At 46.7% G+C, this 24,282-nt stretch overlaps 1 protein-coding gene, 1 long non-coding RNA gene and 1 pseudogene across 4 annotated transcripts in view; 1 reads left to right on the top strand and 2 right to left on the bottom strand.

The window, feature by feature from the left end:
- Positions 1-24,282, top strand: part of LOC146425329 (uncharacterized) — a 440,420-nt gene that overhangs the window by 313,282 nt on the left and 102,856 nt on the right. The gene's annotated exons all lie outside the window — the stretch shown is intronic.
- The window catches only part of LOC146425331 (CBP80/20-dependent translation initiation factor-like), a 365,952-nt gene that overhangs the window by 284,691 nt on the left and 56,979 nt on the right, over positions 1-24,282 (bottom strand). The gene's annotated exons all lie outside the window — the stretch shown is intronic.
- On the bottom strand, positions 3,548-6,161 carry LOC146425333 (uncharacterized; annotated as a pseudogene).

Here is a 24,282-nt window from a genome sequence, read left to right as displayed (position 1 = left end):
TGGAGATACCTGGGAGCGAAAATTAAGGAGCAAACAATAACACCCTTGCCGATCAAAATTATTGACAATCCATCTAACCTGCAGGAAATGCACCAGCTCTGTGGTGCCATCAACTGGATTCGGCCCCTGATCGGCATCTCCTCAGAAGACCTGGTCCCGCTGTTTTCCCTCCTGTGTGGAGATCGCGACCTGACCTCCCCAAGGACATTGACCCCGGAAGCGCGGGAATCCATCAGAAAGGTACAGAACGCCCTGAAAACATGTCGCGTTCACCGATGCGACCCCAAATTGCCCTTTAATTTGGCCATCCTAGGTAAAATGCCCCACCTGCACGGGCTCATCTTTCAATGGGACCTGAAAGACATGGAGAACCGACTGCTCATTATTGAGTGGGTCTTCCTGCCTATCTCGTCCCCCAAAGTTTTAGTTTCGCCACTGGACAAAACGGCGCAGCTTGTTAGACGAGCGAGGTCCCGCCTGTCCACCCTAGCAGGACGTGAGTTCGCATACATCCACGTTCTATTCGACACAAAATCATTCGAATTCGCCTTGCTAAAGAGTGAGGAGATGCAGCTAGCACTTGAATCGTTTCCCGGCCAGGTTGCTACCTGGTTTCCAAAACATAAGATATTCGCAATATCTGAACTAAAAATTGTTCTTGACCGGGTCCAAAGTCGGAAACCCCTCAGTGCTCCGACACTTTTCACTGACGGCTCGGGCACATCAGGAAAATCGGTGATCGCCTGGTGGAACCCCTCGACAGAGCGGTGGGATTGCGATGTCGAGATCGTTTCTGGGTCCGCCCAGGTGGCCGAGCTCGCAGCCGCCGTCAGAGCATTTGAGCGCTTTCCTGGACCCTTCAATCTGGTTACTGATTCGGCCTATGTAGCGGGGATCGTTTCAAGGGCTGAGGACAGTTGGCTGTCCGGCTCCTCCAACCCAAAAATTAATTGCTTGGTCAAGAGGCTCAAGACAGCCATTTCCCACCGTGACCAACCATTCTACGTGATGCATGTGCGCTCACACACTGACCTTCCGGGTCCAATCACGGAAGGGAATAGGGTGGCAGACGCGCTCGCTGCGCCTGTGCATGTTGCCAACGTGCCTGATAGATTCCAGCAAGCATCGCTGAGCCATGCACTTTTCCACCAAAATGTCCCGGCCTTGAGGCGAATGTTTGAGTTAACAGTGGACCAAGCCAAGGCCATTGTGGCGGCCTGTCCCCATTGTCAACCCCTCCAGATTACATCCATGGGGTCTGGAATCAAACCCAGAGGGCTTAATAGTGGGGAGCTTTGGCAGTCAGATGTCACGCACGTGCCTGAATTTGGCCGACTAAAATATGTACACGTGAGCGTAGACACCTTTTCAGGCGCGATCTTTGCCACCGCACATTCGGGGGAAAAGGCGAAGGATGCGATTTCGCACTTCCTGCAGGCCTTCGCCGTCCTGGGCATTCCTAAAGAGGTTAAGACGGACAATGGTCCGTGTTACACCTCTGGACCAGTGAGGAAATTTTTCCTCCAGTGGGGCATTTCCCACACCACCGGGATTCCCCATTCAGCCACGGGTCAGGCCCTGGTGGAAAGGGCCCATCGGTCCCTCAAGAGGGTGCTTCAACAGCAAAAGGGGGGGCCAGAAACAGAGACCCCGGCAAATCGGCTCGCCAGGGCTCTTTTTACTCTAAATTTTCTCAATTGCTCCGATAAGGAGCCAGACCCCCCGGTGGTTCGCCACTTTGCCAACCACACGCGAGCCAAGCTGAAGGAGTGCCCCCTTGTCCTGATCAAGGAACCGGATTCCCTAAAGATCGTTGGCCCCTTCCCTCTCGTCATCTGGGGGCGTGGCTATTGCTGCGTCTCCACCTCTGAAGGGCCACGATGGGTCCCAGCTAAATTTGTTAAGCCATTCCTAAAAGCAGGGCCACTCTCCCCGAGACCGGAGCCAAAGGACGTGACCTCTGCTCACTGGCGCCGCAAGAAGAAGGCTGAGACACCACCACCCTCACCACGTCGCCTTCGTTCACATACCCGCAAACAGAGCATCTGAAGTCACCAGGAGTCCATCCCGCAGTTCCCTGAGCCAGCCTCCCACTTCCCTTCCCCCTCTTTCCTATGGCCTTTCCGTCCTCCCTCCTCCTCCTACCCCAACACGTGTTTCTTATGTTAATGCTGTTCTGTTTATCTCCACATTCAGTGGCCAAGATGCGCACCGTCACCCTCGCGCACCTTTTCCTCCTCCTCTTGACCATCGTCCCAGTCCAACCGTGGGTTGTGAGGCAGCCTAGCTCCAATGTCTGGGTGACTTTAGCCCGTGCCATGAACAAGGAGCAAATGTGTATCCATTGATTTTTTACTCCTCGTGCATGGACACGGCTGTCACCAACTCGAAGGGCTATGCTGCTTCAACCTATCTTCCCGGAGCTGCGGCATCCACCAGAGGCTGCAGGACATGGACACTCTAATAAAAAACATCACCTTCGAAAGCAGCCTCTGGTTTGAAAGCACCGTGGATGGCGTCCGTCATGCTGTGAACTCCACGCTTTCCACCATCGGAGGATGGGCCCACAAAGCACTGAAAGGACTGGGACTGCCCGAATGGGGAGCCACGCTTTTAAAAGACTGCGTTATTGTTTTATTTGCTATTGCTTTAATTGCTGCTTCATTTGCATTGATTAAGAAATACTTAGTTAAGCACGTTCGCTCCTTATTTAGTAAAGAAGGGGAAGGTGTGGGGGTGCGGCGGCCCGATGCTGCGGATCCCGAGTCCCCGAGGCCGGCGGTCGGCGTAATCCACGGGGACGCTGCCGAGGATGCCATCGCCTGGGACTCAGAGGAGGCCGGGCCGTAAACCGCTCTCTCCCTCCCCTGGAAAGTTTCTCCTAAGTTTATTGGTTTAAAGTTTGCTTCCCCGCCCCTATCACCGCCCCCGCTGCTTGCCCTCACTAGAATGTTCTGTTGCCGGGCTTCCCCCATGAGTTGCTTGTAATCCCCTCCCTAGTTATATTTCATTTGCTCCCCTGCTTGTCCCTCATGTTGTCCCGGAGCCCCGTTGGCTCCGCCCCTGTTGTTCCTCCCCGGGAAACCCCGTATTTCCCCCTAAAAACCCCCTCCCTTTGTTCTCTCGGCGTGGCGTGGCCGCGACCCCAGCCCCGCCGGGCTCTGCACCCGGTAGCTGCGTGGACCGCCCCACCCGAGAGCCCCCAGTGTGCCTCCCCCGCGCCGCTTCTCCTTTAATAAACTGCACACTGGTGACTCTCAGCTCGTCGCACTCTCTTTATCACGGGAAGCGACCAGCGACTCCACGGCGTTCCTGCCCGGCAGGCACCCGCCTCCGCCGCGTGGTCCCTGCCGCTCCAAGGAGCGAGCCTGGGAACACTGAGGCTGACCGTGGCCGCCTCTGGGACAGAGCTGAACAGCCGGGAGGGCTGAGAGCTTGGGCCCAGGTGAGGCCTCCGAGGTCTCCCGAAGCCCCGGAAGCCATTAGGACCAAGGCGGCCGGACCCCTCCGGACCCTACAACTTCAGCTAGCGATGTCTTTCTACTCTTCAGCTGCCCAAAGTGGTTTTCCGCTACGCTGCTAACCAGCCTTCTTCTACTTTTCCACCCAACCCCATAGAGCATTGGCTACCATCCATGAATTAGTATTGAGGTAGAGCTTTGGCCATTTCTCTCTTTCAGCAATGTCCAGGGCTAACTGAACGGCTTTGACCTCAGCGAATTGACTCGATCTACCCTCTTCTTCCTTAGCTTTTGCAACCTGTCGTGTGGGGCTCTACACAGCTGCTTTCTATTTTCGTTTTGTCCCTACAAGACGACAGGAACCATCAGTGAAAAGAGCATAACGTGTTTCGTCTGCTGGCAGTTGGTTGTATGGTGGAGCTTCTTCTGCACAAGTCACCTGTTCCAGCTCCTCTTCCTCAATCAGACTAAAATCTTCACCTTCAGGCTAATTTGTAATTATTTCCAAAATCTCAGGGCGATTCAGATTTCCCATACGGGCGCGCTGTGTGATAAGGGCAATCTATTTGCTCCATGTGCTATTGGTGGCATGGTGAGTAGAGGGAACCTCTGCTTTAAACATCCACCCCAGCACCGATAGTCGAGGTGCCAGGAGGAGTTGTGCTTCTGTGCCAATTACCTCTGAGGCAGCTTGGACTCTTTCGTATGCTGCTAAGATTTCTTTCTCTGTTGGGGTGTAGTTGGCTTCAGACCCTCTGTAACTTCGGCTCCAGAATCCCAGTGGACAACCCCAAGTCTCACCAGGCACCTTCTGCCAAAGGCTCCAGGACAGACCATGGCTCCCAGCTGCAGAGTAAAGCACATTCTTTACTTCTGGTCCTGTCCTGACTGGGCCAAGGGCTACTGCATGAGCAATCTCCTGCTTGATCTGGGTGAAAGCTTGCTGTTGTTCAGGGCCCCAGTGGAAATCATTTTTCTTCTGGGTAACCAGGTAGAGAGGGCTCACAATTTGGCTGTACTCAGGAATGTGCGTTCTCCAAAAGCCTATAGCTCCCAGGAAAGCTTGCGTCTCTTTCTTGTTGGTTGGTGGGGACATTGCAGTGATTTTATTGATAACCTCAGTAGGAATCTGACGCCGTCCATCTTGCCACTTCACTCCTAGGAACTGGATGTCTTTGGCAGGCCCCTTGACTTTGCTCTTTTTGATGGCGAAACCGGCTTCCAGGAGAATCTGGATGATTTTCTTTCCTTTCTCAAATATTTTTTCTGCTGTGTCCCCCCACACAATGATGTCATCAGTGTATTGCAAATGTTCTGGAGCTCCACCCTTTTCCAATGCAGCCTGGATCAGTCCATGACAAATGGTGGGACTGTGTTTCCACCCCGGGGGCAGTCGGTTCCACGTGTACTGCACGCCCCTCCAGGTAAAAGCAAACTGAGGCCTGCACTCTGCTGCTAGAGGAATGGAGAAAAATGTATTTGCAATGTCAATAGTGGCATACCACTTTGCTGCTTTGGACTCTAGCTCATACTGGAGCTCCAGCATGTCTGGCACGGCAGCACTCAGAGGTGGAGTCACCTCATTCAAGGCACGATAGTCCACAGTCAATCTCCATTCTCCTTCGGATTTTCGCACAGACCAGATGAGGCTGTTAAAGGATGAATGGGTCCTGCTGACCACCCCTTGGCTCTCCAGCTCACGGATTAGTTTGTGAATGGGATTCACGGCATCACGAGTTGTCCGGTACTGTCGGCGGTGCACAATCGAGGTTGCAATCGGTACTTGTTGCTCTTCCCCTTTCAGGAGTTCTACTACTGCAGATGGGTTCTCTGACAGTCCAGGCAGGGTGTTCAATTGCTTAATGCCCTCTGTCTCCACAGCAGCTATCTCAAATGCCCACTTGAGTCTCTTTGGGTCTTTGAAATATCCATTTTGGAGGAAGTCTATACCCAAAATACATGAAGCCTCTGGGCCAGTCACAATGGAATGTTCTTTCTACTCTCTTCCAGTCAGGCTCACCTCAGCTTTCACCAAGGTCAGGTCTTGTGATCCTCTTGTCACGCCGGAAATAGAAACAGGTTCTGTCCCCACATGTCGCGATAGGATTATCGTGCATTGTGCACCAGTGTCAACTAAAGCCTCGTATTCTTGGGGCTCTGATGTGCCAGGCCACCGAATCCACACTGTCCAAAAACTATGGTTTTCCCTGGCCTCTACATGGCTAGAGGCAGGGCCCCTCTAACCATGGTGGGCATGTGTATTAGAGGTTCCTTCAAGGGGATCAGACATGTTGACTGGAGCTACTTCCCTTTTGGTGGAGTTCCCTCTCTGAGTCTTGCCCTCCTTCAATTCATGCACTCGTCATGCCAGGACAGTAGTGGGTTATCTATCCCACCTGTTCATGTTTTCTCCACTGTCACACAGGAAATGCCACAACTCACATCGAGGGATATATCCAGTTCTCCTAGCTGAGGAGCGTCAGCGTGGGGTAACAGAACTTCTGATCTGTACTGCCGAGATTTGGAGAAGGCTGTCTTTAATCTCTTTACTGAGTTTCTCATGATTCTCTTCTATCTTATTTTCTAGTTTTTGCATATTTGTTTCCACAGCTGAGATTCTTGCATTCATTGGGCTATGCACGACATCTGCATACGCTCGGAGCTTCCTTGTCATATCACGCACGGTCTCATGCCCGTCATCTCGCTTCATAATTGCTAAAGCAGAAGCATACTCTGATGGCCCAAGCTTTAGGAGTTTTCGCCACATCACAGGTGTACATTCTATCTTATCTGGGTTCATAATCGGATCTGGGTTTGCTATGTCTTCTGAGAAAACAATTTCTACCACCGCCATTTTTCTCAAGCGTTGAATCCCTTGTTCTATGGTTCTCCACTGGGTCTGTTGCGAATAGAGATCGTCGGGATGTAGGTATCTTCCCCTTGCAGCTCCGATAGTTCGTCTCCAGAGGCTGCAGCAGTCAGGCCCATCTCGTATAGTTTGGTTGATATCTGGGTCACGTGACAGTGTGGCTAGCACAGGTTTTTCCCATGAGAAATTTTCTTGTGTTTTATAAATAAAGATAAAGTTTGGATGTTGTTGGAACAGTGTCCCAGAACTTGGACAGTGCAGGCCTGGCCAATCAGGCCTGGGGGAAGGCTTCTGACTTACCAATCTGGGTGACTTTTGAGAACTCTATATATGTGATGAAATCAAAACAATAAAGGTCATTCCTTCTTGCCACTGAGAACTGGTGCCTTCATTACTCTGCTAGCTGCTCAACAGCGACATCACAGTCCCTAAATGCCTTGCCTCAGTAGGATCTAGAAGTGTAACATCGCCTGCGGCATCCCAAAGACGAACTAACTAATTACAGATTCATCATCTCGTTGGATATAATCTTTTCTTAGGCTGTGAAGGTCTTTCACATTCATGGATTCAACAATGACCTCTGACTCAGTTGCTGACCTTGAGGATCCCTCCCCACTGTCATCTGAGCGATCAGTCTTGACTTGGGCTTTCCTGCTTCTCGTAACAGGAGCAACTGCCACTGGCTTAGGCTCCTTTACTTCTTGCTCTATAATATCCGACAGTGTACCATAAGCATATGCCAGGGCCCAACATATTGCACTGCAGTTGTCTCTGCACTTCTCTTTCAGATACTTCCCCACCTCAGCTGGTCTCAGGATTTTTCCAGGGGGAAATTCCCAGTCTATTGGGTCAGAGAATTTCTTTAAAGTTTTACCTATGTCCTCCCATACTCCACACCATTCAAATTTCCTCACATCTGGATCAGGTGCCTGCTCTTGCTCAGCCCCTCTGGACTTTTCAGCCCTCATTCTGGTAAAGCTGAACATTATATACATGGAACTTACCAGGTAAAGCACCTGTACTACTAAGTTAATGGTCTCTTTAACATCCAGGGGAAACTGAATATTCTCAAAAGATGATATACCAGATTTAAAGGGAAAGAGATGGGTGAGGAGCCAGGAAGCTTCACCCTCTACTTTTCTAGCAGGTTGGGTAATATTACTAACAAAACTCCAAAACAGGTTACTAAAACTAGAGGAGGAAAGTAACAGAGCATGTACATCTTTAACTGCTTCCTATACCTTCTTACAGATCGTCAGTATCACACACATTACTATAACAAGCTGGAGTCGTGTCCCTGATTGGTGAAAATTATACATTAGGGACAAGATTGCCCTTATCTGTTGGTAGGGAAACAAACTTATGTGCCAAACAGACAGTATTACATCAAACAACCTCCCATCAAACAGCATAGTGTCTACTGATAGCTGTAATTCAATACAAAGCATTTAAAACCAGAATGTAATTATTAGGGTTTTTTTCTTCACTTTCTCTAACCCCACAAAAGGTGTAAAATACGCAATCAAGGCCCCCTAAGTTGGGCACCAAAATATTGTCTTGGATTAATGATAAAATTCTCTCTCCTCCGAGAGCGAAGGGCTCTGACACCCCCTCTTCCACTCACAACAGAATTTCTTAGATGGAAGTGAAGAAAAACTATTTATTTAATAAAACCACGCAGAGTGCCCTGCAAGGCATAGAGGAAGGGGAAAACCAAGGGGGAAAAGAATTATTAAACTTGATTAAAAAGTCCTTTTTTCTCAGACGTAGCTTCTCCCCTCTTCGCCCCCCTTGGGGGCTGGGCGGAGCTCCTCGAGAGCTCTGCTGTCCTCTGACTCCCTTGGGTTTTCGGGCGACAAAGCAGATAGAAGAAAAGGGGTCTAAACGAAGAAAAAATGAAAAAAAAAGAAAGAAAAAAACCCAGAACAGAGCCCACTCTGAACAGCCATCCCCTCGCGCCGTCTCTGCCGAGCGAAGAATCCTCCCTTCCTCCATCTCGCTCCCCCCGCAGAGAGCCTTGGGGAAAAAGTTTTCAAAACAACCCGCGTTTCTCTCTGTGGCTGAACGTAGTTAAAGTGACAGGACCACATTTTTTGAGCATATAAGCCAACGATAGGGAATAAAGGATTATCATAACATCACTCTAGGACAATATGAGAGAGAGGAAAAGAGAGAAAAGGAGAAGTAGAAAAAGAGGTGGGGGGGGACAGAAAGAGGGAGACAGAATAAAGAAAATATCACCATCCGTGGATCCCAATGATGTTGTGTTGATCCTCTCCAGCTGGTCTTCTTGGTGGTGATTGTCCTCCCCGGAAAGCATAGAATCCCATGGGTTAATATACACTCAAGCTGGGTGGCAATGTCCAGGCATGTCCCCCCAGGGGTGGGGGCGGTCTCTTGGAGAAAGATCTGTTGCATCACGTGCAGTCCTGTGGTGCAAGGCCTAGCATTTTCAGGGGTCTTTGATGGATTATAACTCCCCCTCTGCTGCCTCTCACGTGAAAGTCCCATGGATGTGGCCTGTGGGGTTGGGGGTTCCACAGCTGGGCCAGTTTATGTAATGAAGGATGGGTGTTTATTGCCTCTGACCAGAGGTTACACCATGCACCCCAAACCTCCTCCCCCACCTCGGCTGGGGGGGATGTCTGTGCAAACCTGGCTTCTGTGAGCTGTGCCCTCCCCCCACCCCAAACTCAGCCAGGGATGATTCTCAGTGCAGCTTGTGGCTTTGTGGATGCATACCTTTCCCTCAGCCTGAGATGACTGAACAATAGGTTTCCCTTTATCTAATCTCAGCAGTTTGACTCTCAGTCCTAAGTCCTAGTCAGGTATCTTCAAGGAGGCTTCTTTGGTTGTAACTTCTTTATACAGTTTTTGTTATAATGAGCAAAACTTTATATCAATGTTTGAGGCATGAACTATTTCAGTCTCTGGCATACCACCACCCTGACTAACAGGGTATCAGATTGTATCCAACTCTCTCAGTGTTTTTTTTCTTGTATTATTGCATTTATTTTTAATTTTCCTATTAAATTATAATTCTGACTTGCGATCTCCCACTGGTTTGTTTTCAAACTAGTACACTAGATTACACTATTAGAATGTTTTTCTTAATAATCTTACCTTTATATTGTCAGTTAGGTTTGGGCCAGAAGTGGGAGAATCATTTTTTAACCCTAGGAGAAGAAGGAGCAAAAACCTTTAACCTCAGTAATTGCTGGGTCTGCAGAGGACCAGGTGAATCTGAAGACTGGCCATGGGTAGCCAGCCCAGTCGAACCTAAATAGTGGGTCAGCACCCTGAGTGAGGTACATGACAGAATGGGATTTTGGGATGAGGAAGGAAGTCCATGGCAACTTCATTCTTCTGAAAAAGGCATTTATTGTCTAAATAGAACAGGGGGTGTATATGTGGGAAAAAGTTTTTGTGACTGGACTTTATCTTTTGGTTTAGACTGTTTGGCCCCCAACTGCCCTCCTTACGATTGCTCCAAGTATCAAGGCAGATGGAATCAAACACATGTTAAGCTCACTAATGGTAGCTGGGTAAGGTGTTCCTACCATAATTACCAAAAGGATTTTGAGGGCTATAAAGCAGTGGGGAGGGAGAGGTTTCTTGACCATTTATTGTTAACCTGCGCCCGAGATAATTCTGCAAGTAGGACACATGTTGTCCATGACTATCACTGGAAATGATGACACTGGAATGGAACCAGAACCCTTTTTAGTAGGTTCTGATCTGAACCTAGCAAAACAGATCTGGGATGTAAGTAGAAACCTCATGTAGGAGTTTGGAAATGCAAATATTGTGATTTCTGTGGTGGGGCAACTATTGTTAGAAGACCGTTAGGCCCAGGAAGCAATCTGTATTTTGACCCACCAATTGATGATGAAAATTGGAAAGGCCTCTTTGCTAACGGAACCTGGGCTTTGAAAGGGCATTGGATTTGTGGCCAACATGCTCATTGCAGGTTGCCTCCAAACTGGTCAGGAATATGTTTTGTAGGATATATTAGACCATTGTTTTTTTGTTACCACAAGTTCAAGGAAATCAGTTAATAATCAAGGTATATGATTAGATTATCTATTAGCAGAAGAAGGGGGAATGTGTGGAAAACTAAATGACTCAAACTGCTATATTTTGAAAGTAGTGAAATAAATAACAAAGGGGATAAGAAAGTTAGCTCATGTACAGTCTAAATGTGGAAAGGATGGGAATAGGACATGTTTTCATGTTTACCTGGTGGACTATGGGTTAAACAAATGTTTCTTTTCCTCTTATGTACTATAGCAACTCTAACCTTTTTACTACGCTTGATACCTTGCTTAGTGCAACTCATTCAGCATGTGATCAAATGGATGCAGGTAGTAGCCATGCCTACCAATCCAGAAATGGCTACAAAAGGACAGAAAAAATCATGTCACTACAAATGATCACAAAACCAAAAAAGACCCGGGAATAAACAATCAAGTCAATAATAACTAAAGTTTGTAAAGACAATTATTGAGAAAATAAGAAGAGGAGGGATTGAAAGGAATAAGGGAGTGACTTTACAAACAAACGGCTGGTAAGATAAGACCTAAGTCTGCTGGCAAGATAAGGCCAATACTGAGAGATAGAAGACACAATGGGAAGGATTTCCATAGGAATTCCACTGATTGACTTGCCCAAAACTGTGTTAATAAACTACAAGAACAGACATAAGAAAAAGAAAGGGGGATGTATATTACACAGGGTCTGCATTAGGCGTTCCAGGAAGCCTGTACCTCTTTAGTACCTCAGCCAATAGGGAAAGAGAGAGGAAACCTGTCGCTGTTGAGCAGCTAGCAGAGTAATGAATGCATCGGTTCTCAGTGGCAAGAAGGAATGACCTTTATTGTTTTGATTTCATCACATTTATAGAGTTCTCAAAAGTCACCCAGATTGGTCAGTCAGAAGCCTTCCCCCAGGCCTGATTGGCCAGGCCTGCACTGCCCAAGTTCTGGGACACTGTTCCAAAACATCCAAACTTTATCTTTATTTACAAAAACACAAGAAAACTTCCCATGGGAAAAACTGTGCTAGCCACAGAAACCTGCGGCCAAGAAAGTAGGATAAAAGAGGCTGCATCCTCTAGCTATTTGAGAGACCCCATGGGAAATGCCCATAACCTCTCCCTTTATTAATGAATAAAGTTACAGGACACTGTCTTCCTTTTTGGACATAAACCTCTGGTGTTTGTGCATTAATTTTCCTTACAACATGAAGTGGCTCTTCACCCTGAAATTTGCATCATGCAACGGGTTAAAAGTTCTCTGAAAACCTATCGAATTGGGCATGCTCAGGAATCAGGCATCATAAAGTGGAAGTGGTATATTAAGGATAAAGCCAAGGTGGGGGTTGGCGGAGTTGCTGCTCTCCATGAGCCAGAGGCTAGTGCCCCCATGTGGGATCAGAAAATAATTCCCAATTGTACAGTTGAACACGAATCCCTAGTTTGATGGGGAAAACCTTTAGATCAATTAATGCCCTTTGAAAAGAAACACTTCCAGTTTACTGATGGATCAGGTAAATATGTAGGAGGAAAGAGGTTTTGGAAAGCAGTAGCTTACCATCTCCATTCAGAGAAATTTCTGGAAACAGCAGAAGAAGGGGAAAGCAGCCAATATGCTGAATTATATGCTGCTTATATGGCTCTAAAACAGGAAGATCTAGGAGAATGTAATTTGTATATAGATTCTTGGTCAGTAGCTAATGGGTTAGCTACTTGGCTACCAACTTGGGCAGCCAAAGATTGGAAAATACATTCTCAGGAAGTCTGGGGTAAGAAACTGTGGAAAGATATTTGGGAAATAGTAAAAAGGACCAATGTGACTGTTTCATGTTGATGCTCATAGTAAAGTGGACACTTTAGAATGACTTTATAACTGTTGCAGACAACCGGGCAAAGATTTCCCAAGCTGGATTCGAATTCCCTCAAAAGGAGGAACACGAAGGCTTGGTGAAATGGGCGCACCAAAACTGTGGGCATCTTGGAGAAAAAGCCACTTACAGGTGGGCTCAAGAACATGGCATAACAATGTCACTTGATATGATCAAAACCATAATTGCCCAGCATCCCATGTGCCAACACACAAATGCCTGGTGCCAAATATTGTGAAAGGACAAATGGGGAGAGGAAAATTGCCAGGACAAATTTGGCAAGTGGATTATATTGGACCTTTACCCCAGGACCAAGGGTGTAAATATGTCTGTACTGCTGTAGATACATATTCTGGATATATGATTGCCCGTCCTTGTAAGAAGGCTACACGCCATAGTACCATCTGTACTATAGACCTAATAATTTTGTACTATGGAATTCCATTACAGATCCAAGCCAACAATGGGTCTCATTTTTGAAACACATTTGTTCAACAATATGCTGAGCAGCAACACATTCAGTGGGTTTTTCATATACCATACTATCCACAAGCTGCAGGATTGATTTAATGGATTAATGGGTTCTTAAAAGAGCAGTTGAAAAAATTAGGAGATGGGAACCTGTCCTGATGGAGAACCCATCTCACAGATGCACTAAATATCCTTAACAATAGGCCCATTGGGGAACTGGAAACCCCCTTGATGTGCATGACTTCACCCAATTTGTAAATACAACCATTAAGTGAGGCTTTGACTTACTGGGAAATCATTCCAGGTGCAATGGCCCCTTGCAGGGCCGCTCCAGAGGCTGCAGGGCAAGACCTTGATGCATTAGATTAATTAGGATAAATCAGAAGCAAATGAGACTTATCAATACTGGAATAGGAATTCAGATTTCTCCAGAACACTTAAGTTGGCCCTGAAAAGTGTCCATGTCATGGGAGGAGTAATTACCAAGGAGAAATTAAAGTAATTCTGTGTGGTGGTTTTGATTGGCCCAAAACATCAGCAAGGTATCTTTAACATCTAAGAGAAATTTAAACCCCTCAGAAGCTGTTGTAGTAGGCCTGAAGAAGTGTCTGAGGGGTGGGGAGTGGCACAAAGATGGCTCCTGTGTGTCCTGAGTGAAAGTTCTGGAAGTTTTTTCATCAAATCCAGCAGAGCCAATCTGATGGCTCTGAAGGTGATGGACATGTTGCCGGCCAAGTGTAGGCCAATTAGAGGTGCTAGTTACGCCTCTGTGAAAACATATTTAAGAAAAAATCAAAACAAGGTAGGCACGCACTTTTTTGTAGTTAGAGGAGGAGGAGAAAGAGATAAAAATATGTGAAGGGACAACAGCATGGAGACACCAAGGTCAGTGGAGAAGGTGGGGGAGGAGGTGCTCCAGGCGCCAGAGCTGAAAGCCCTCTGCTAGCTGTGGTGAAGACCATGGGGGGAGCAGGAGGTCCCCCTGTAGCCCATGGAGTCCACAAGGATGCAGAAATCCACTCACAGACCACGCCGGAGGAGCAGGTGGATGCCTGGAAGAAGCTGAGATCCAGTGGGAGTCTCATATGAAGAGTTAAAGCTGCAAAGGCCTTGCAAGGGAGAGAAAGGCCTTGCTCCTGGGATGGAAGCAGCCTGGCCTCAGCTCGGGAGAGTCTGCACCTTATGGACAAGAGGACTCATGTTGCAGCAGAATTCGAGCGGGATGTTGCTCGTGAGATTGGACCTACACCAAAGAAGTTCCCAGAAGACTGTCTCTCATGGGAGGGACCCCATGGCTAAGTAGAGGACTCCTCTACCTGATAGACTAACCAGAGAAAAAACCCCTTACCCTGCCCCCTGCCCATGTTGTTGATTTGGAAAGAAGGAGAGGGGTGAGCTGAGAAAACAGTATCTTACGAGGGAGAGGGGGAGCAGAGTAACCGTCTAGAGAGAAAGAGAGATAAGCAGGGAAACACAGTATTTGTAGCAGAAGAATTGTGGTAATGAATAGATTTATGGACTAAAAGAATACCCCATACCCAATTAAGTGCTGTTTGAGTTCATTACTCAGATCTATGATTTGCATTCCTTTTAAAATATGTTTAATTAGTTGCTATTCTCTATGTTATTTATCAAATCCCCCTTTTCTCTTGAGACTTTCTCTTTTTAGACAAGTCTTAATATTCCATTTCCCAGCACGAAGTGTTACAACAATTATAACATGGCTTTGGTGGGTTCTTCGAATCCAGCCAGGGTCCACCCACTACACAGTGAGAAGTGGTGTCCCTCAGGGGTCTGTATTGGGACCAGTGTTATTTAATATCTTCATTAATGGCATAGATGAAGGGATCGAGTGTACTCTTGGCAACTTTGCAGATGACACCAAGCTGAGTGGTGTAGTTGACATACCAGAAATATGAGATGCCATTCAGAGGGACCTGGACAAGCTCGAGAAGTGGGCCCATGGGAACCTCATGAGGTTTAACAAGACCAAGTGCAAGGTCCTCCACCTGGGTTGGGGCAACCCTCAGTATCAATACAGGCTGAGGGATGAACAGATCAAGAGCAGCCCTCTTGAGAAAGACTTGGAGGTGTTGTTGGATGAGAGGCTGGACATGAGCTGGCAATGTGCTCTTGCAGCCCAGAAAGCCAATTGTATCCTGGGCTACATCAAAAGAAGAGTGGCCGTCAGGTCAAGGGAGGTGATTCTGTCCCTCTACTCTGCTCTGGTGAGACCCCACCTGGAGTGCAGCATCCAGCTCTGGGGTCCTGAGCACAAAAAGGACATTGACCTGTTGGAGTGCATTCAGAAGAGGTCACCAAAATGATTAGAGGGATGAAACACCTCTCCTATAAGGAAAGGATGAAAGAGTTGGGGTTGTTCAGTCTGCAGAAGAGAAGGCTCTGGGTGACCTTATTGCAACCTTTCAGTATCTGAAGAGAAGGGAACCTACAGGAGAGATGGAGAGAGACTTTTGACAAGGGCATGTAGTGACAGGAAGAGGGAAAATGGCTTTAGACTGACAGAGGGTGGGTTTAGATTAGATATTAGGAGGAAATTCTTTACTGTGAGGGTGGTGAGGCACTGGCACAGGTTGCCCAGAGAAGCTGTGTATGCCCCATCCCTGGAAGTGTTCAAGGCCATATTGGATGGGGCTTTGAGCAACCTGGTCTAGTATGAGGTGTCCCAGCCCATGGCAGGGGGGTTGGAACGAGATGATCTTTAAGGTCCCTTCCAACCCAAATCATTCTATGACTCTATGAGACAAAACAGCAACAAAGATATTAAATAGCAAACATTCAAGTGAGTTCCTAATGCAACAGGTTGCATCCTAACATTATTGCCCAAATTCAGCTTGGTGCAGAACTTCTGAAGAGCCCCTTCCTAAGCCATTGTCATGGTTATAGAGAAAAGGGAGTGGAGCTTTTAGTGCTGTCTATTCAATACCATTCACATCATGGCTGGGGGTGTGGTGTTCAACAGGAAGAAGCCAGGGCCAGAAATGGAAAGTGTGCCATTTTTTGCCTGACTCTCTGCAGGAAGAAGGTATCAGGGTCAGCCTGGAAAACCTAGTCCCAGTCCATCACTGGTGGTCCCTTTCCCATTCCTCTATGCTGCAGCTTTTGTGGCTTGGTGCTGAAGGACAGTGACAGTGAGCCTGAGATGGCGCTCTGAGAAAAAGGGAGAGAGAGGCAGCGGTGCAGGGCGGAGCCCAGCCATGCTGCGGGGAGCCCAAGCCCTAACAGAGCTTAGCAGAGCAGTGCTGGTGCTGGAGGCAACTGCATGGAATCGAACCAGCAAAGCAGAGCAATCCAAGACAGATGTGTGGCACAACATGGGTGATCTAGCTTCCGAAAGGGTTTGTTTGCCCTAGTTCTTCACTGGTTTTTTTGGATGGGGGAGAGGGGCAAAGGAGAATTTTAAACCACAGAAGGTCTCATGGCCATATTGCTTTTGTTTTCCTGAATACCATGTGGCCTGAGAGCGGGGCCTTTGTCTGGAAACTATGTCCGGTGCTCTCTTCGGGAAGTATTTCTGTTTGATGGTGGATACCCTTTTGTGGGTACAAATTTCTCTCTTTTGTACACTCTTTGTTATTAATATTATTGTTGTTATTTCAATTTTCAGTAAATTTTTATTCCAACTGATAATTTCTCCTAGTGTCCCTCCATTATCAGAAGGGGTGGGGGAAAGGGAGCAACTTGAGTGGGTTTAGTTTTTCCAGCTGGGTTTTAAACCACCACAGCCCTGAAGCTAAGCATCTAGCAGTTACCTTCTGATACTCGGTTTGAGATGTGTTTGGATGTGGATGGAGACCCTTGACACTGATACCTTCTAATCTGTGGCATAAGTAAATGTAGCACAAGCTGTAGCTGTCCTACCCAGCTCCCCACATCTCCTTTGTGCATCAGCTCACCAGTGCTCTACTGGTGAGCACAGGCAGGTCAAATCCAGCACTAATCTCAGTGGTGGTTTGACCTTGGCGGATACAAGGTCCCCACCAAAGCTGTTCTATCACTTCCTTCTTCAACTGGGCAGGGGAAAAAACATATAATGAACAAGTCATGGATTGGGATAAGGCCAGAGAGATTACTCACCAATTACTGTCAGGGGCAAAACAGACACAACTGGGGTAAATTAATCAAATTTATTGCCAATCAAAATCAGACTAGAATGATGAGAAGTAAAACAAATATTAAAAAACATTTTTCCCCTACCATCCCTCCTTCCCAGGCTTAACTTTGTTCTTGATTCTCTATCTCCTCCCACCCAGTGATGCAGGGAGATGGGAAATAAGGGTGTCTTGGGGTGATTCATAATAATAATGTATCCCAAAAATAATCTGAGCCCAAAAATTGTTACTGCATCTTTAAGATCCCACAGCTGGGAACCTTGTGTGTGTGTGTGTGTGTGTGTGTGTGATGGGGTAATATTTTGCTTTGGCAGGCACATTTTTTAAAAGCTGCCTGCCCAGGCTCTCATGCGGCTTGGGGCCATATAAAAAAATGGGTATCCTCTGCCATTTCAGGTCTCTCTTTGTTCCAGTGGGGTGGTGAGGTCTAGCAGTTTGATATCTAGACATTATTTACTTTTTTTCCTGCCTGTTGGCATCCTGTTTGTTAATAAACCATTGTTTTTTTCACTTTCATCTATTAGTATTCATTTCTTATTGGTGGAAAGGGATTATTAGAACCCTAAAGGAGATAACCCAGAGGGTTCTCCTTTTAATTGTCTTAAACCAAGACAAGGGGTTATGGTCAGTTCATGCAGCTGCTCCCTCTTCAGGGAGAAGAGTCCTTCCCCTGCTCCATCGTGGGGTCCCTCCCATGGAAGACAGTCCTCCACAAACTTCTGCAATGTGAGTCCTTCCCACAGGCTACAGTTCTTCCCGAACTCCTCCAGCGTGGGTCCTGTTGTGCGGGGTGCAGTCCTTCAGGAACAGGCTTCTCCACCATGTGTCCCCCACAGGGTCATAAGTCCTGCCAGCAAACCTGCTCTAGCATGGGGTCTTCTCTCCATGGGTCCACAGGTCCTGCCAGGAGCCTGCTCCAGCATGGGCTTCCCATGGGGTCACAGCCTTCTTTTGGGCATCCACCTGCTCCAGTGTGGGGCTCCTCCATGGACTGCAGGTGGATCTCTGCATCCCCATGGACCTCCATGGGCTGCAGGGGGACAGCTGCCTCACCATGGTCTTCACCATGGGCTGCAGAGGAACCTCAGCTCTGGTGCCTGGAGCACCTCCTCCCCCTTCTTCTTCACTGACCTTGGTGTCTGCAGAGTTGTTCCGCTCACATATTTTCACCCCACTCTTCTCTGGCCAAAGTTACTTCTGCACAATAATTTTTTCCCCTTCTTAAATATGTTATCACAGATGTGTTGCTACCATCACTGATTGGCTTGGCCTTGGCCAGCAATGTGTCCATTTTGAAGCTGGCTAGCATTGGCTCTGTCAGACATAGGGGAAGCTTCTAGCAGCTTTTCAAAGAATCCACACCTGTAGCCCTCCTGCTACTAAAACCTTTCCACACAAACCCAATACACCCGGCAATTAGGGGAAATGGCAAATATAGTTCAGGTGGTGCAGGAGGTCAGATGGGTGCAAGCTTCTAGGCAGTGGTTGGATGCCTCTGGAGACACCCCAAGAATTAGCCAGACTCCAAAAAGATGGTGCCAGGGCCAAAAAATAACACACCTTGTAATTAAGTTGTGTGTCACTATGGTAATTTCAAGATGTCCTCTTGGTCTTTGATGACCTGTCTTTAATAACTGGTTTCTCTCTCAACTCACAAGGCAGGGAGCGTGTCTGCTGCCCTGCGCTGCAGGGCGTTTACTAAAATGCTCACAGCATGATACCAATGTCAGAAAAAAAATAACTTAAGAAATTTTATTGTATCTCTCTAGCTAGCTTTAATTGACTTTACATAGGGAAAGGAGCTTTTCTTTAGTTTTTTTTTTTTTTTGAGATATAGTATCACCCTAAGGAGATGGGATTAACATACCACGGATTGGGAGTAAACCCCGAAGATAACCAGAAAGATAAAGACCATTAACAGAACATCCTCGAGACATTGTGGCACCAACTGGACATCCACAGGTCATGGGGTTATCACAGACATTCACCAGATACCATCTGCAGCAAGGGTTTTGACTGTATAAAATTCAGGAGAAAATTCTCTGAGGCTATGTGTTCTTGGAATGCTTTCCTAGGCACATCCTGGCCAGCAAATAAAGTAATGCCTGATTCTCTATCACTTCAAATAAGGTGTTAGAGGGTTTTTCCTATTTTCCCGCAGATTCGGTGACACCAAGACTTAATAACAAGACTCTAAAAAAGCCAATTCTCAAGTTCAGTGACAAAAGAAAAACAAACCAAGAAACTGCAAGTTTTTAGGAAACAAAGTGACTTGCTGTCAGTCCCCCCAGGACTGGAATTATAACCATAAGCAGTTTTAACATGAAGTTCCCAATGACCCAAGCCTCAGCTTTAGATAATTATTTTCCCTGCAAAGGAGCTAGTGTGATAAGAATTCACAAGAATCGCAAGAGAGAGGAAAAGGGGCCTCAACACATCCTGTTAAGGCATCCTGTTTGCCCACAGAACCGAATAGAAAGGGGAGGGAAGAAGAATCGCAAGAGAGAGGAAAAGGGGCCTCAACACATCCTGTTAAGGCATCCTGTTTGCCCACAGAACCGAATAGAAAGGGGAGGGAGACCCCCACCCTGCACATCCTGTATCCTGTATTTGTTGAGGAGTGGGCTGATATAGAATCATTGCTTGGGGGGGGACGACACTGCGAACATACAAGGACTTGTTTCCCACAACCACTGAAGAGCAAGAATAAGACCATCTAGCAAACAACATGATGAAGGGGCTGTACCAACTCCGGAAGATATACGTGGTCAGAAAATAGAGACTGCATAAAAGAGGAGAGTTCGGACTATTTCAGCGCAGTTATCTGCCCAGCGCTGCCTCGCTGATACCCGCTTGCTCTAAATAAATCAAATTATACTTAATTGGACATTGTCTCTGATTGATTATTGAGACCTAATTTATAACAAAATGGGGCCGTGACTCGGATAGGGGCAATTCTTAGGAGACCCCTCAACGGGAGGCGCCCTGTTGTCACAACGGCCCGGAGAGGGTACCCCTTTGAAACCCTTACCGACGAACCTAAATTTCGGGTAGTGAGCGAAGGAACCCCTTAATCTTTGTGCACAAAGTCCGGACGAAGACGCGAGACGCGTGAGTATGTGTTAATTTATAACACAGGGAATCCGTTCGGTCGGGGTGGGGATCCTAGAGTGCGGTGTCTGAGACGTCCAGTGCGGACGACCTGAGTGTGGACTCCTTTGTAGTGCGTTTCCCACATCCCGCGAGGGCCTGGGCCACGAACAGGTGGACGTGAGTGTGTGTGTGTGTGAAGGCACTCTGGAAGATGGGACAGACGAAGGGCAAGCCGTCTGGACCCATGGGGGGGGAGCCCCAAGTAAGACTCCCGGATATACCACCAGATAGTCCTCTGGGGTTAATGATCAAATATTGGGATGATGATCCACGTACACGAGGGAAAATTAAGGCAAAAATGATTACCTATTGCATGACAGTCTGGGGAGGAAAACAAATTAGAGGAGACCCTCTTTACTGGCCGGTTTTTGGATCCTCTGATGATTGGATTTGCCAAGCTCTAAATTTGTATGTAAACTCTAAAAAGCCTTTTAGCCAGGAAGAGAGTGATTATGCAGCCCTGTGGATAACTAGTGGAAATAGGACAAGCCTGTTTGTTCTCAGTAAAGGAAAGAGAAAACAGGCGGAGGAAATACCTCCACCCTATGTTCCCCCGTCCCCCATGCCAGATGCTGCAGTGCCCCCTCCAGCACAACCTCTGCCGGTTCCAAATGCACCACAGATGGAGGGGGATGACACTCCACCACCCGAGAGACGGATTACTAGAAGCCAGGCAAGGAACCAGTTATACCCTCTCAGAGAAGTAGGCATGGGTATGGTTAATCAACCAGGGGGAGGACAGGCGCCCGGTATCGGATACATAGCCGTCCCTCTGAACTCGGCCGATGTCAGAGAATTTAAAAAGGAAATGGGGCATTTATTGGAAGATCCACTGGGGGTAGCAGAAAGAGTAGATCAATTCTTAGGACCAAATATTTATACTTGGGATGAGATACAGTCAATATTGAGCATCTTATTCACAGCAGAAGAGAGAAGAATGATAAGGGCAGCTGGGATGAGGATTTGGGAAAACAACCACCCACAAGGCCCCATTGGAGATGTTAAATGGCCCCTTCAGAGGCCTAATTGGAACAATCAAAATGAAAACGATAGAGCACACATGCAAGATTTAAGGACTATCATAGTCCAAGGCATTAAGGAGGCTGTCCCCCGAGGACAAAATATGACTAAGGCCTTTAATGAGCTGCAAAAGAAAGATGAAGACCCTACTGAATGGTTGGAAAGGCTCCGGAGAAATTTACAGCTTTACTCCGGCATAGATCCTGATTCCCCGGTAGGACAAACATTGCTAAAAACCCAATTTGTAGCAAAGGCATGGGTGGATATTAGGAAAAAGTTAGAAAAATTAGAAGACTGGCAAAACCGGGGGTTGGATGAGTTATTGAGAGAAGCACAGAAAGTGTATGTCAGAAGGGATGAGGAAAGTCATAAGAAACAAGTTAGAATGATGGTAGCAGCTGTAAGAGGGGAACAAGAGAGAACCACCACTAGATCACCGCAAGAGAAATGGCCCCCGAAACCTCCAAGAAATACGGAAGGGCAAAAGAGGAATGAGATAGTGTGCTTTTACTGTGGGAAAAAGGGACACATGAAGAGGGAATGCCGCCAACGATTGGCAGACATAAAAATGTTCAAAGAGGACTAGGGGTGTCAGGGGCTCTATTTGCTGGGGTCAAAAAGAGCATCGGAGCCCCTAGTAAAATTACAGGTAGGACCCCAGCGACAAGAAATTGAATTCTTAGTGGACTCCGGAGCAGACCGCTCCACTGTGCAGAAACTGCCTCAGGGATGTAAAGTATCCAAAGACACTGTACAAGTAATAGGAGCAAAAGGGGAACCATTCGGAGTCCCTATAATTAAAGATGTGCTAATTGAAACGAACTCTAAATTGGGTATAGGTAGTTTCTTATTGGTACTGGAGGCAGAATACAATCTACTAGGGAGAGATTTAATGGTAGAATTGGGAATAGGATTGGAAATAAATAAACAAGGATTAAAAATTAAAATATACTCCCTTAGCACAAAGGATGAGCAACAGATAGACCCAAAGGTTTGGTACACCCCGGACTCAGTGGGGAAGCTAGACATCGAACCTTTCTCAATAACCTTAACAAATCCACACATCCCAGTGAAAATAAAACAGTATCCGTTATCTGAGGAAGGGCGAAGAGGACTGAAACCCGAAGTCGAAAGGCTAATAAAACAAGGGATTTTGGAGCCCTGTATGTCCCCGTTTAACACTCCAATTTTGCCTGTAAAGAAACCAGATGGTAGTTACCGATTAGTGCATGATTTGAGAGAAATAAATAAAAGAACTGTTGAACGGTTCCCTGTGGTAGCCAACCCTCATACTATCCTCAGCCAACTAGGCCCACATGATTGCTGGTACAGTGTGATAGACTTAAAAGATGCATTTTGGGCTTGCCCCTTAGATAAAAACTGTCACGACTATTTTGCATTTGAGTGGGAAGATCCTGACAGTCATATAAAACAACAGCTACGATGGACTGTCCTTCCCCAGGGATTCACAGAATCCCCCAATCTATTTGGACAAGCCCTGAGTCAAATACTACAAAACTACCAAGTGGGACCAGAAGTTAAACTCATACAGTATGTAGATGATCTACTAATAGCTGGGAAACAAGAGGAATTAGTGAGGGAAGAAAGTATAAAGATGTTAAATTTTTTGGCAAAACAGGGACTAAAAGTCTCTAAATCAAAACTGCAATTTACCGAACAAGAGGTAAAATACTTAGGACACCGACTAACTAATGGGACTAAAAAGCTTGATCCCAGCAGGGTACAAGGGATTCTGTCAATGCCACCTCCCCAGACCAAGCGACAGATTCGACAATTGCTAGGTTTATTTGGATACTGCAGACAATGGATTGAAAATTACAGTAAAAAGGTAAAATTCCTATATGAAAAATTAACACGGGATGGATTACTTAAATGGACCTCCCAAGATGAGGAAAACCTTCAAAATCTAAAAAGGGAGTTAACAAGTGCCCCTGTACTAAGCTTACCAGACTTAAAGAAACCTTTTTATTTATTTGTAAATACTGAAGAAGGAACTGCATTTGGGGTGCTAGCACAAGAATGGGCAGGAAGTAAAAAGCCGATAGCCTACCTTTCAAAGTTATTAGACCCAATTAGTAGAGGCTGGCCCACTTGTCTACAGGCAGTAGCGGCAGCTGCTGTAATGGTAGAGGAAGCATTAAAAATAACATTTGGGGTTGAGTTAAAAGTTATGTCCCCACATGACATTCGGGACATATTGACACAAAAGGCTGAAAAATGGATCACTGATGTCCGATTGCTGAAATATGAAGGAATTCTGGTATCATCCCCCAAGCTTACTTTAGAAGTGGCATCCATACAGAACCCAGCACAATTTCTGTATGGGAACCCTGAGAGTAACATCTTATGGCACAATTGCCTACAAACCATAGAGGAACAAACTAAGATCAGGCCAGACTTAGAAGAGGAAGAACTGGGGGAGGGTATGAAATTATTTGTAGATGGTTCCTCACGGGTGCTTGAGGGGAAGTGCAAATCGGGATATGCAATAGTGGATGGAAATAAATTAGAAGTACTCCAATCTGGCCCACTAAGCCCAAGTTGGTCGGCTCAGGCATGTGAGCTGTATGCAGTTCTAAGGGCTTTACAAATTATAGGAAAAGGAGAGGGAACTATTTACACAGACTCCAAATACGCATTTGGGGTAATACACACATTTGGAAAAATCTGGGAAGAACGGGGCCTTATTACATCACAAGGAAAGAGTCTAGTCCATGAGAGACTCATAAAAGAAATTTTAAAAGCTATTAGGGTACCCTCCAAACTTGCAGTGGTCCATGTCAGGGGACATCAAAAGGGATTGGGAACAGTGGTACGGGGAAACAACCTGGCTGATGAAGAAGCTAAACGAGCAGCATTACTACCCCTCTGGGTAAGGAATCCTAGGGAAAGTTGTTCTACCTGCAGGTATGACTTGGAAGGATTCCCTTGTTCTGCTTGCTGGAAGGACTACGGAGTGGATGGTTTAGTTTGCTCCTGTTACAGTCCTGATGGGCAATCAAATTCGGACAAAGATTTTTGTTATATTCACGGGGAAAACAAACCATACATAGACTACCCCTGTACAACCTACTTGCTAAGCTTTACAACAATAGAACAAGAAAAATTGAGGCAAGTGGGTATAAAACCAAACTCAGAGGGTAAATGGGTTCTGGGAGACGGAAGAGAGATTTTACCTAAGCCTATGGCCTTAAGGGTTCTGAAAAGACTTCATGAAAAGACCCATTGGGGAACACAGGCCCTGGTGGATCAG

Source organism: Lichenostomus cassidix, chromosome W (assembly GCF_008360975.1).
Source record: "Lichenostomus cassidix isolate B80296 chromosome W, HeHo_3.0, whole genome shotgun sequence".
In the NCBI taxonomy this organism is placed as follows: domain Eukaryota; kingdom Metazoa; phylum Chordata; class Aves; order Passeriformes; family Meliphagidae; genus Lichenostomus; species Lichenostomus cassidix.
Note: the sequence above shows the minus strand (reverse complement) of the source record. Positions and strands in the feature narration are given on the sequence as shown.